A 10,695-nucleotide genomic window follows, 5' to 3' on the forward strand; every position below is an offset into this window, starting at 1 on the left:
TAAGAGAATTGATGAGAAAACGAAAAACTGTTCTAGGAAAACCTGAATTGGTAATGGAGGTGTTTACCCTTCCTGATCCCAACACGATAAAAGGTTAAAAATATGCCCTTTCAACTGCAAAGAATTATGACCGTGTGTCAGAAAATCTTGAACCTGCTGACACGCTCTTAATGGACAAATCTCATCTGGACATCGTATCCAGACTTACTCAGCATGTCAAGACAGACAACCTGTTAACTGAGAAAGATGTAACGCAGTGTGCTGGTGGAACGGCGTACAGCCTTGCAAGGGACCAAAACGGGCATCTAATGGCCTCTACAATATCAAAAACAATGAAGGACCCCTATCCCCTCTGTAAGAAAATAGGATTAGAACTTGATGTGAAATCCAATTTTGGGGCAAAAGAGAAACTTAATTTGGAATTATTGACCAAAGGTGTAATGATTGAACTTGGTAATTTTGCCAAAGATGTTTGTGGAACTTACAAGCAAATTGTCATTGATGTCCTAGAGCACAATTTTGATCTTGATTTGCCTATTGAGAAAACCAAGCTGTCTACCTATATTATTACAAATTTGAGACGAGTTGTTAAGAAAATGACATGCATGGCACATAGAAGGAAACCTCCATATTTAAAGGAATCATTCTCACTGGGGGTTGGCACAAGAAAGAAACCTGCAGTGATTTCCAGTAAAATGCAGGTCATTGACTCAATTGTGTGGAAATATCAAGGACTGAAAAATGTAACAGAAAGAAGATGATTAGATTTGAGAAGGAAAAAGGGAGAAAGAGCCACTTGCAAAGTAAGAGACACGAAGGCAGAGAAATTTCATAGAGGTAGACGAGTAGGCCTAGTTTCTCAGTCTGTGAAGAAACAGACCATCTCCAACGAGACTGGACTCACATTGTCAGCCGGAAAAACTAAGGTCCCTATCAGCAAAATTAAAAAGGGAAACGTGATGCCCTTTGCAGAGAAAGTGGTGAAAAACTGCTACCCCTTGTGCAAAGAAGTAGGTGTGGAACTTGATGTGAGATCCAAACCACCATCCAAAACAAAACTTGACTCACAGTTACTGACAAATGGCGTAATGTATGAGGTTCATAAGTTTGCAAAAAATACAAAAAAGGCTTATATGTATACTGTCTATGATATACTGGAATATAATTTTGATCTACATTTGCAAAATCAGAAACGCTGTCAATTTGCCATACATATTTCATCTAAACTGAAACGAATGGCTAAACGGAAACATGTCACAAATGAAGACTTTTCAAAAGAAGTGTTTATAATACCGCTTGTGACTAGACAATACAAGAAAATAGAAGCTACTCCACCTGCAAGATTGTCAAAAAGACAATTGGATTTGAAAAGGATACAAGAGGCAAATGATACAGAGGAGAAGATGAACTATCAGAAGATGGTTAACAAGACCGGTTTGAAATATCTGGTCGCTGATGCAAGGACTGCATGGTCTCTGCATGCTGAAGAGATCATCTCTATCGAAACAGATGAAACTGTCAAGCTTGGCCAAGATAATGGACCCACTGACTTCTGCTTAAAGGAGTCTGGCGTTCACTCTGGGGTCACAGAGCAAACCCCATGCCCAGAGAACTACCAAGTTTACATTTGCAGGAAAATGATCAATGAAATTGTTACGAGTGGTGAAATGCAACAGATGAGATGGATTTTTGTAACCTTTTCAAAGTGTTTTGGTGATGGGACTGGTTCCGAAAAGACATTTGAACAAATCCTCGCTGAATACAGATCAGACATCCTACCACTGATGGTTGAGAAACATTGTGGCTTTAGTTCCACTGAAAAGACAATGATGTGCCTTGTAAGTCAGCTCTTCTGTGGCTTACATTTGATTGATGGCTTTGCTCACCAGGCAAAAACAAGTCTTCTACTTTGGGAAAATATGATTTTAGGAGATAAGGAAGTAGGAGTCCATAGCTCCCCTAACATTGGGACAACAGAGTTGGAGTCTGGAACAGTGCGTTTGGTGAGTTCTGTGAGTGATGCTGTGCAAGAGCTTGGATGGGCAGAGGACGGTCAGCTTGTTCCGTTCAAAATCTTTTTGACCAGCAAAAAATAATTTGATGAAGTTCCTTTGTCTCTATCCATTGGACATAGAATTGATGGTCTGTTTCATAATTCTGCTGGGGTGTATAGCATCCATGATGATTTGGTTGAGTTTACCTGTACATACGGAGCTGAGAGTAGTTTGCTTGTGGCAGTTGTTGCTGATTTGGAGGTTCAACAGTTCAAGGCCGGATGCAGAGCTCTGGGTCTGGTTTCGAAGCTTATCATTGATCCTCTCTGGAGAGCCTTAACTTTGAAGGGAAACGTGTTGGAGATGGAAGAAAGATACCAAACCCTTGTTACCAAACTCAAGGAATGGCAGGAAGATGGGAGAGGCCTTGTTGAAGGAAATGCATGCTTGTTTGATGACATTGAGGTACCCAAGAACCTTGTGTTTGATAGGCTTACCATGTGGACCAACACAGACTTTTTTGAGTTGACTGTTCAGATTGTTGAGTTGATCCTAGCCAGTTTTCTGAAGGTATGTTCTATGATGCTTCCAGTCAATTTAGAGCTCTTGTCACAAAACAATGATCGATTCAGAAAGGATTTGGCAATATTAGATCAATTGCAAAAAGCTAAGTCAAATGCAGTCAGTATTGCCATTGAAGGCATGGACATGTGCAAGAAGAATCAGACTTGGGAATGGCTGTCCTTTTTGGATGAACCAAAAATAGTGTCAATGAGGAAAACATTCCAGACAGTGTAGGCAAAGGAAGAAGAAAAGCTCTCTGCCACACCTGCAGAAGAATGAAAATTGTAAAGGAATAGACATGACAGAGTGGATGAGTCTTTTATTTGTTTATTTATTTACTAATGAACCACAGTAGGACTATACAGGACAGAACCTTTTTTATAACAGGTTTAACTTTGTCCCTGTAACCTGGTGATGACATTGCCTATACAGCTCTTTCAAAAATGTTGCATGAACGTGATTTTCTTTCTAGCACCTTAACTTTTGTGTTCAGACTGGTGAAAGATAAACAGCAATGCAACCTCAGACAATAAGTAGATGCAAGTATAATATAGTTAGACTATATACCTATTTTGTGATATACTGTATAGCCTAATGATGTTCAAACGCGGTGTCAGTAAATATTGAACGTCAAATAACGCTTATCCATCATCCATGCTTCGTCTCAATGGTTGAATTTGCATATTTCCTTGGCCTTCTTTTGATGCCTGGTCTTGTTTTTGAAAAGACTAATTGAATGAAAAAAAATCTCATTTTGAAAGGAGACCAGTCATTATTTTAGTGTTATTAGCTTATTTCTGGACCATTTTTCCCCTCACTTTTTTGTATGACCATTGAATTGCCTTCTTGAATGGTCAACTTAAATAGAAACAAGATGGAGAGCAAGGCTCTGAAAGTTGTCAACTTTTCTACTGTTCAAAATGAATCATGCTTTATTTTTTTAAATACCTTTTTTTTTTAATCATATTTTGGTAATCCGTTTTTGAGAGCCTGTTTTATCTCTATATTTTTGTTGGAGATCAAGATGTTTTCATTAGGACAAATGCACTGCAGTGCTTTTCTATCTGCTGCAACATTCAACGTTGCACATTTCTGTAGACTTCAGGAAGAACATGCTTTTATATATAAATATCAAATAATTTGCAAAAGGTGAGAGCTTCATTCACTTCGAAAACTATTCACTATTTAATTTAAGTAGCTCTTTAGTTTATTCAATTGTTGTTTTTTACCATGACTATGCATTCTGTCTTTCTGCAGGCCGAGTTCCAGGTTTGTGATGTCCACCATGAGAGATTCTCATTAAAGTTGAACCAGTGACTGTGAGTACTGTATATTAGAGGTCTTCTCGGATCTTGAAATTTTTATCCAAACTGAATTGAATCTGTGAAATTCCCATCCGACACCGGACAGGACCCACAATTTGTTTGTGTGAAAATCAAAGCCCAATCTGATTCAGGTCCAAGGTGTACCAGATCCGACCCAAAATATATCCGAAATGAGGGAGAATCTGATCCAGGTCTGTATCGAACCCATATGTATCCGAAAAAAGAAAAAGAAAATGCTGTGCTTTATTGATACGCAAGCCAGCAGAATTGTTTTGACTTGTCTGTTAGGCAGTGAACTTTAACGTTTCACATGCATTTTCTGTTGTAGGCTAAACTAAAGTAATATAGCTTAATATTTTCATAAATGACATCCCCAATTTAAAATGTCAACACAATATGAAGGGAAGAGGTGTGTGTGGCGAAGACGCACTAGTCGGCTGTCTCTCCAGAATGCGGCTGTCTCCCGCTTTTTCGTACACATTCATTGTTTCATTGTGAATTGTTTGCCCTTTGTTTATTTGTATATTTTTTTCTTGAGCACACATAAAGTACCTCAAATCAAATCAAATTTTATTTGTCACATACACATGGTTAGCAGATGTTAATGCGAGTGTAGCGAAATGCTTGTGCTTCTAGTTCCGACAATGCAGTAATAACAAGTAATCTAACTAACAATTCCAAAACTACTGTCTTGTACACAGTGTAAGGGGATAAAGAATATGTACATAAGGATATATGAATGAGTGATGGTACAGAGCAGCATAGGCAAGATACAGTAGATGGTATCGAGTACAGTATGTACTCGAGTATGGGTCGGATACCTGGCCTGTACGCAAATGTAGGCCTATAAATATTCCCATATGGGGATGTCTGATAGTAATTCTGATTGTCTTAACTCACCACCACTTATGAGCTGCGGTGCTTCTGTGTTTTTTTCCGTCACCTCACACAAAGTCAACAGAGTGTTTTACATCCATTGCGAATGAGAATAGTTCCTCACTGTATTTCAAAAATCTTTCCAACACTCTCCTTCTCGATAGGCCTAAGTAACCACAGCACGTCTCAGTGTAAAATACAACAGATTGCTCATCCCAAATCTCCAGTAGAAATGTCATGAATTAGTGTACCTGAACACTTCTCCCTTGTGCAAATACAGCTGTGTCTGTTCGGAGCTCATTGGCGAGGGGAAACAGTGAGTTGAAACAATGTTTCCTGTAGCGAGTACTTAAGCCAGACAGAGTGAGAGGCAGACAAGCGGAGGAGAGAGATTAATGCAATTGACTGAACCAAATGCCATGCATTCATCTTCAAATATCATTTAGGATCTTTTCGGTATTTAATATATTTTCAGACATATCAGAGGTCTGTAGCCAACGAGCGTGATCTGACCCGGGATCCGAGGGTCAACTACACAATAACGGGTCGGATCCCAGGTAATTGGTTTGGGTATATCCGTAAAGACCTCTGCTGTGCATCCTGCCTCTTTTGGACAAAGCACCCCTTTTCAGATCTGTCTGAAGGTGATGGCCCTTACAAGTCTCCTATGGCAACATAAACAATGGAGTAATATGTCCATAGCTTAGGGCATTATGTCCCTAGCTTTTTGGTTAAGAAAGTTTTTATTAATATTACGTTGATTCTTTGAAAATAAAAGGGTAGGCTTTGTTTCATTAATAGGCTTTGTTTAAAAAATACTGGAATATCTTAGACTGTGGCTTTAGCTTTAACCCTATTGTAAGATAAAATCTTATGAAGCTCATTTTGTCCTTTTGTCCTCTAACATAGCGTGCTGAGATGTCTCCTGTGTTCGATTGTAGGCTTTCTTAGTTGTTCTTACAGTTAATACAAGTAACATGTTGATGGCGTTTGAATACGTTTGCTGTTTGCAATATACAAGGGGTACCAGTATTGAGTAGATGTGCAGGAGTATGAGGTAATGGAGGTATATACTGTATGTAATTTTTATTTATTTATTTAACTAGGCAAGTCAGTCAAGAACAAATTCTTATTTACAATGATGACGCTGGGCCAATTGTGCCCCGCCCTATGGGTTCCCAATCACGGCGGTTGTGATACAGCCTTGAATCAAACCAGGGTCTGTAATGACGTAATGGGTCCTGTTGGTTCCAGAATTAGTGCATCAGTACCACTTGCCGTGCGGTAGCGGAGAGAACAGTTTATGACTTGGGTGGCTAGAGTCTTTGACCATTTTTAGGGCCTTTCTCTTACACAGCCTGGTACAGAGGTCCTGGTAGGGAGCTCGGCCCCAGTGATGAACTGGGCCGCCCGCCTGAACTACCCTAGCGTTTAGCGGTCGGATGCCAAGCAGTGCCGTTCCAAGCGGTGATGCAGCCAGTCAAGATGTTCTCAATGGTGCAGCTGTATAACTTTTTTAGGATCTGAGGTCCCATGCCAAATCTTTTCAGCCTCCTGGGTGGGAAGAAGTGTTGTAGTACCCTCTTCACGACTGTGTTGGTGTGTTTGAACCATGATAAATCCTTAGTAATGTGGACACCGAGGAACTTGAAGCTCCCGACCTGCTCAACAGCTCTCACATATACTGTGATGTTATCTCTTGGTTTTATCTTCCCAATTTCAGCAAAACTTTGATGTGTGCCGTGTCCCTGTGCAGAGTCTCAGATGGGGAGCTGGACCTCGTGAAGACCAAGCTAGACTGGCAGGCCTGTGGATCTCTTGTTCTGGGCTACTCAGAGGTGCTGCCAGAACTGGACCTCGGCACTATCAATTCACAGACCACCACCTACAGCCCCTCCATACAAACCTGCACAGAGGACAAATTCTGGGGTGAGTATGTTTTAGTTTGTGTGTGTGTGTGTCCATCGATCCATTTTGTGCAGATAAGTATTGTCCGATCAATTATTGACCACTCATTCTATTCCTCTCTTCCTGTGTTGTAGCGTCAGTCACAATGTCATCACTGATGCTCTGACTGAAACTAGCCTACACCAACTGGTCTTTGCCAACTGTTCCACTAACCTACCATATAGTGTGCATTGGAGTGCTTGCCTGTGATTGAGAAAGCGTGCGATGTAGGTAGGTAGTGAGTGAAGACAGGGAGAGGGGCGGTCTCTTTAACTTGATGTAACTGTTGGAGGAGGGTGATCTGTTTGGTAATGATGAATAATGTACTTTCTCTACAGCCTCTTCAACAACAGACTTGCGAACAGAACATCCTTCCTGACACACAAGACAAGAGTTCTGAGGTCTTGTAAAGAGGGATGAGCGGACTGCCAATAGATTAAACTGATTCATTACTTTGATCAGTCCTACTTTCAACACTTCGTACTAAAAATGTACTCTGATTGCCCACTTAAGCTTGCAATGGATTTCAGTGGAGTTAAACATGACACATGCAGTGTCACTGTTTCGGGGCTACGAGAAGGGGCTACGAGAAGGGGTCGATTTGGAATTCAGCACTGTCCATGGGTTGACCGACCTGAACCTTTTTTTTTTTTCTTAAATGTTTTATTTTTGTTTTTCACAATACAGCTGGAAATGTAAAGATTGAAACATAGTAGGGGCATAGACAGAGGGTGGCAGAGGTGGGGCCCAATCTCTGTTGCCAGGGGGCCCAATCCCTGTTGCCAGGGGGCATATCTGGTACAGAGTCGGGGAGCTTAGACCACTACACTAGACTCCGTCACGACTGACCTGTACTTTTTACCAGAACAGAAATACTATGTTCATCAGATTCTCCTCACTGTAAAACTCAGAAAGGTTGTGAGGTCACAGGGAAAAGACTGATCTGAGGGACCACAAACTCACAAAACAGTGTAGCTCACCGGACTGGAAAACACAGTTCTTGGTGGTCCCAATGTCTGACATGAAACAAAAATGAAAACACAACAGGAAATTGCTCTCTACTTCCTACCACAATCTTATATATTACATACTTAGAATATGAATGTGATTATTCATACACTCATATTAGGCCTATTTCTCTTTGGTTGGGGTGTTCAATGGTTAAGTGGACTAGCTACCACTATGGCATTTTGATGTTATGGCGTCAGCTCTGGCTGGCTGAGAAGACAAGTAAATGGGCTAATAGTTGGCAGGGCAATTTTAGTTTTTCCAACTTTGTATTACCGTATCAAATAATTTAATGAAGGTAGAAAAATTACTTTATATTGGTGTTATGCATGTTGTTCAAGCGTGTAACTGCCCTCTCATTCGCTAGAATGGTCCCACCTGATCTCGCCTCCTCCCGACTTCCTTCCATCTTTGAAGACATGTATTTTCATTGTTAGAGTGGCCACTTGAGTATCTTATCTATATAATTGTCATGACTGTCACTCCTTGGTGAGGATCAAAGGTGCCGGATCAGCTAGGCCAATGGCTGACAGATAGCCAAACTCTCTCCTGGGGGAGTTGGCCCGGTTTTATGATTTAACGACTGGATTGTAAATACCTGGCAGAAACTCTCCCTATGGCTCTGCAGTATTGAATGTCTGAGTGTTACAGAGAGACTCTTGCTAAAAACTTTAACATCCAAAGATTGGACATTAGAACATTAGTTTTGAAATCCAAACGCTTGGAATGGTTGGTGGGTTTATTATTTTGTGATATCATTAAGGATGGAGTAACATTGTAACTTTAAGAGCTTTCACAATGTATTGATCAGATTTGCATCTAAATGTTGTATAAAATAAATGATTAAGTATAAGAATAGTGTTGTGAAGATAAAATGTGATTTTAGCCTTCTAAATGAGAATTGTTTTTCGTATAAACATTTGCTAAGTCAGTAACCACGTCCTCGTGAGCACAGACTTCGTGTCAGCATGATGGAACACCCCTTTTTACCTAAGCATAAAAGGACTCGTAAGGAAATTAACATTAGACCAAAAATGCCGGGTTGCTGCCGGTGTGTAAAGTGGTCCTAGCTGTACCCTGAATAATCAACCATTGAGACCAGTCTACGTGCAGCGTGAGCTGAATATGTTACCAATGGTTAAATCTCTACAGTTGGGTAATTTAAAGTAGTCTATGTAGAACAAAAGAACAGTTTCCTATCACCACTGTGTGATTCACCTCTGATGGATCCATTCTAACGAACACTCCAGAACAAAAGAAGCCTACAACTACTAAAGAAATTGTGACCTCTGGTGGACCACCAGAGACTTACATCGAGCCACCACATTGAACTATCGAGTTCAACAGAGAGACGACAGAGAAAGACATCTACGCGTAAATGTGTATTGCATTCCTTTTCTGAATGAGCGGTTGTTAGGGTACTAAATATCCATATTTACAGTGAGTGTTTTTCAACTGTATGTGCGATAAGTCCACTCTCTTTGTCTCTCCCGCTCCTTATCTTTCCCCACCCCCTTTCCATTGTGTAACAAGCTGTCATATCGGGTTAGTCCACTAGGGACTGTGTTTCATTGCATTATGTTAGTAATAAATCATCTACACTGTGTGTGTGTATTTCTGTGTGATTATTTAGTGAGTTGGTAGATAAATAAGCCAATTTGTGTATCGCTGAATCATCACTTAGGCTAGGGTTCGTGCAGATTTACGAGGTCAACGACGTTCAGAAGGAGACTGAGGTAATAATACATGAATAAGTGACTGTTATAGGATAAATTCCTATCTATAGATTGAGATTAATTCAGGAGATAATAAATCGTTAAATACGTTTTCCCGTGGTGCCCCAAGTTACTAATGAGTTGTTACATGATTAATTTAATCACATAATAATTCAACATAATTGATTTGATTAAAAACAGTCATCACATTAATGATAGTCACGTTACACCATAATAGATACTCCCAACTTCCCACTTGTTTTTTGTTTTCTTCTGTTGGCTAACATGCTGACTAGACCAGGCATGCGCGTGCCATCGTGCGCGTGTTGATTTTGTCCCGACGCAATCAGGACACGCAGGTTGAAATATCAAAACGAACTCTGAACCAACTGTATTAATTTGGGGACAGGTCAAAATGCATGAAACATTCATGGCCATTTAGCTAGCTAGCTGATTTGTCCTGGGATATAAACTTTGGGTTGTTATTTTATCTGAAATGCACAAGGTCCTCTACTCCGACAATTAATCCACAGATAAAAGGGTGAACCTAGTTGGTTTCTAGTAATCTCTCCCTTCAGTCTTCTTCTTTGGATTTTATATAGCCGTTTGCAACCAACTTTATGGTGCATTACCACCACCAACTGGACTGGAATGTGGACCTCATTTCATCTTTCAATCACCCACATGGCGTATATGCTCCTAAAACCCAATGAGGAGGCGGGACTTGCAGCGATTCATGCGTCAAAAAATAGAACCAAGTTATATTTTAGACAAGACGCTCATTGAAGCGCGCAAGCAGTTTGGATGAAATGATTGAATAACGTATGTGTACATTTATTTTGCAACGCTCGCGCACGTAATGCGAGCGGTGTGGTCAGCATGTAAGCATTCTCAAGCGTCTCGAGACCGAGGGAGCAGTATAATATATTTTACGTTTAGAATGCATCAGATGAATCTTGTCGCAGTCTGAATTTTCTAAATTAAAATTTGAAACTGTTGGAGGCTGATGGGACTTGCAACATCAAGGTAGTTAACTGTAACTGGGTTTCTGTACAGCACTTTGAGATATCAGCTGATGTACGAAGGGCTATATAAATAAATTTGATTTAACAAAATAACTTGGCTGACGCTAGCAAGTTCATATTTTTTATATACAGTACTAGTCAAAAGTTTGGACACACATACTCATTCAATGGTTTTTCTTTATTTTTACTATTTTCTACATTGTAGAATAATAGTGAAGACATCAAAACTATGAAATCATGT

General features: G+C 40.1%; 1 long non-coding RNA gene across 1 annotated transcript; it reads left to right on the top strand.

Moving 5' to 3' along the window:
- The first annotated feature begins 1,638 nt into the window (after positions 1-1,638).
- Positions 1,639-8,570, top strand: LOC139411294 (uncharacterized). Its single transcript, XR_011634592.1, has 4 exons — positions 1,639-3,707; positions 3,816-3,877; positions 6,516-6,688; positions 7,045-8,570. It is a non-coding gene; the product is annotated as an uncharacterized lncRNA (long non-coding RNA).
- Positions 8,571-10,695: the final 2,125 nt, after the last annotated feature.

Source organism: Oncorhynchus clarkii, chromosome 6 (genome assembly GCF_045791955.1).
Source record: "Oncorhynchus clarkii lewisi isolate Uvic-CL-2024 chromosome 6, UVic_Ocla_1.0, whole genome shotgun sequence".
In the NCBI taxonomy this organism is placed as follows: domain Eukaryota; kingdom Metazoa; phylum Chordata; class Actinopteri; order Salmoniformes; family Salmonidae; genus Oncorhynchus; species Oncorhynchus clarkii.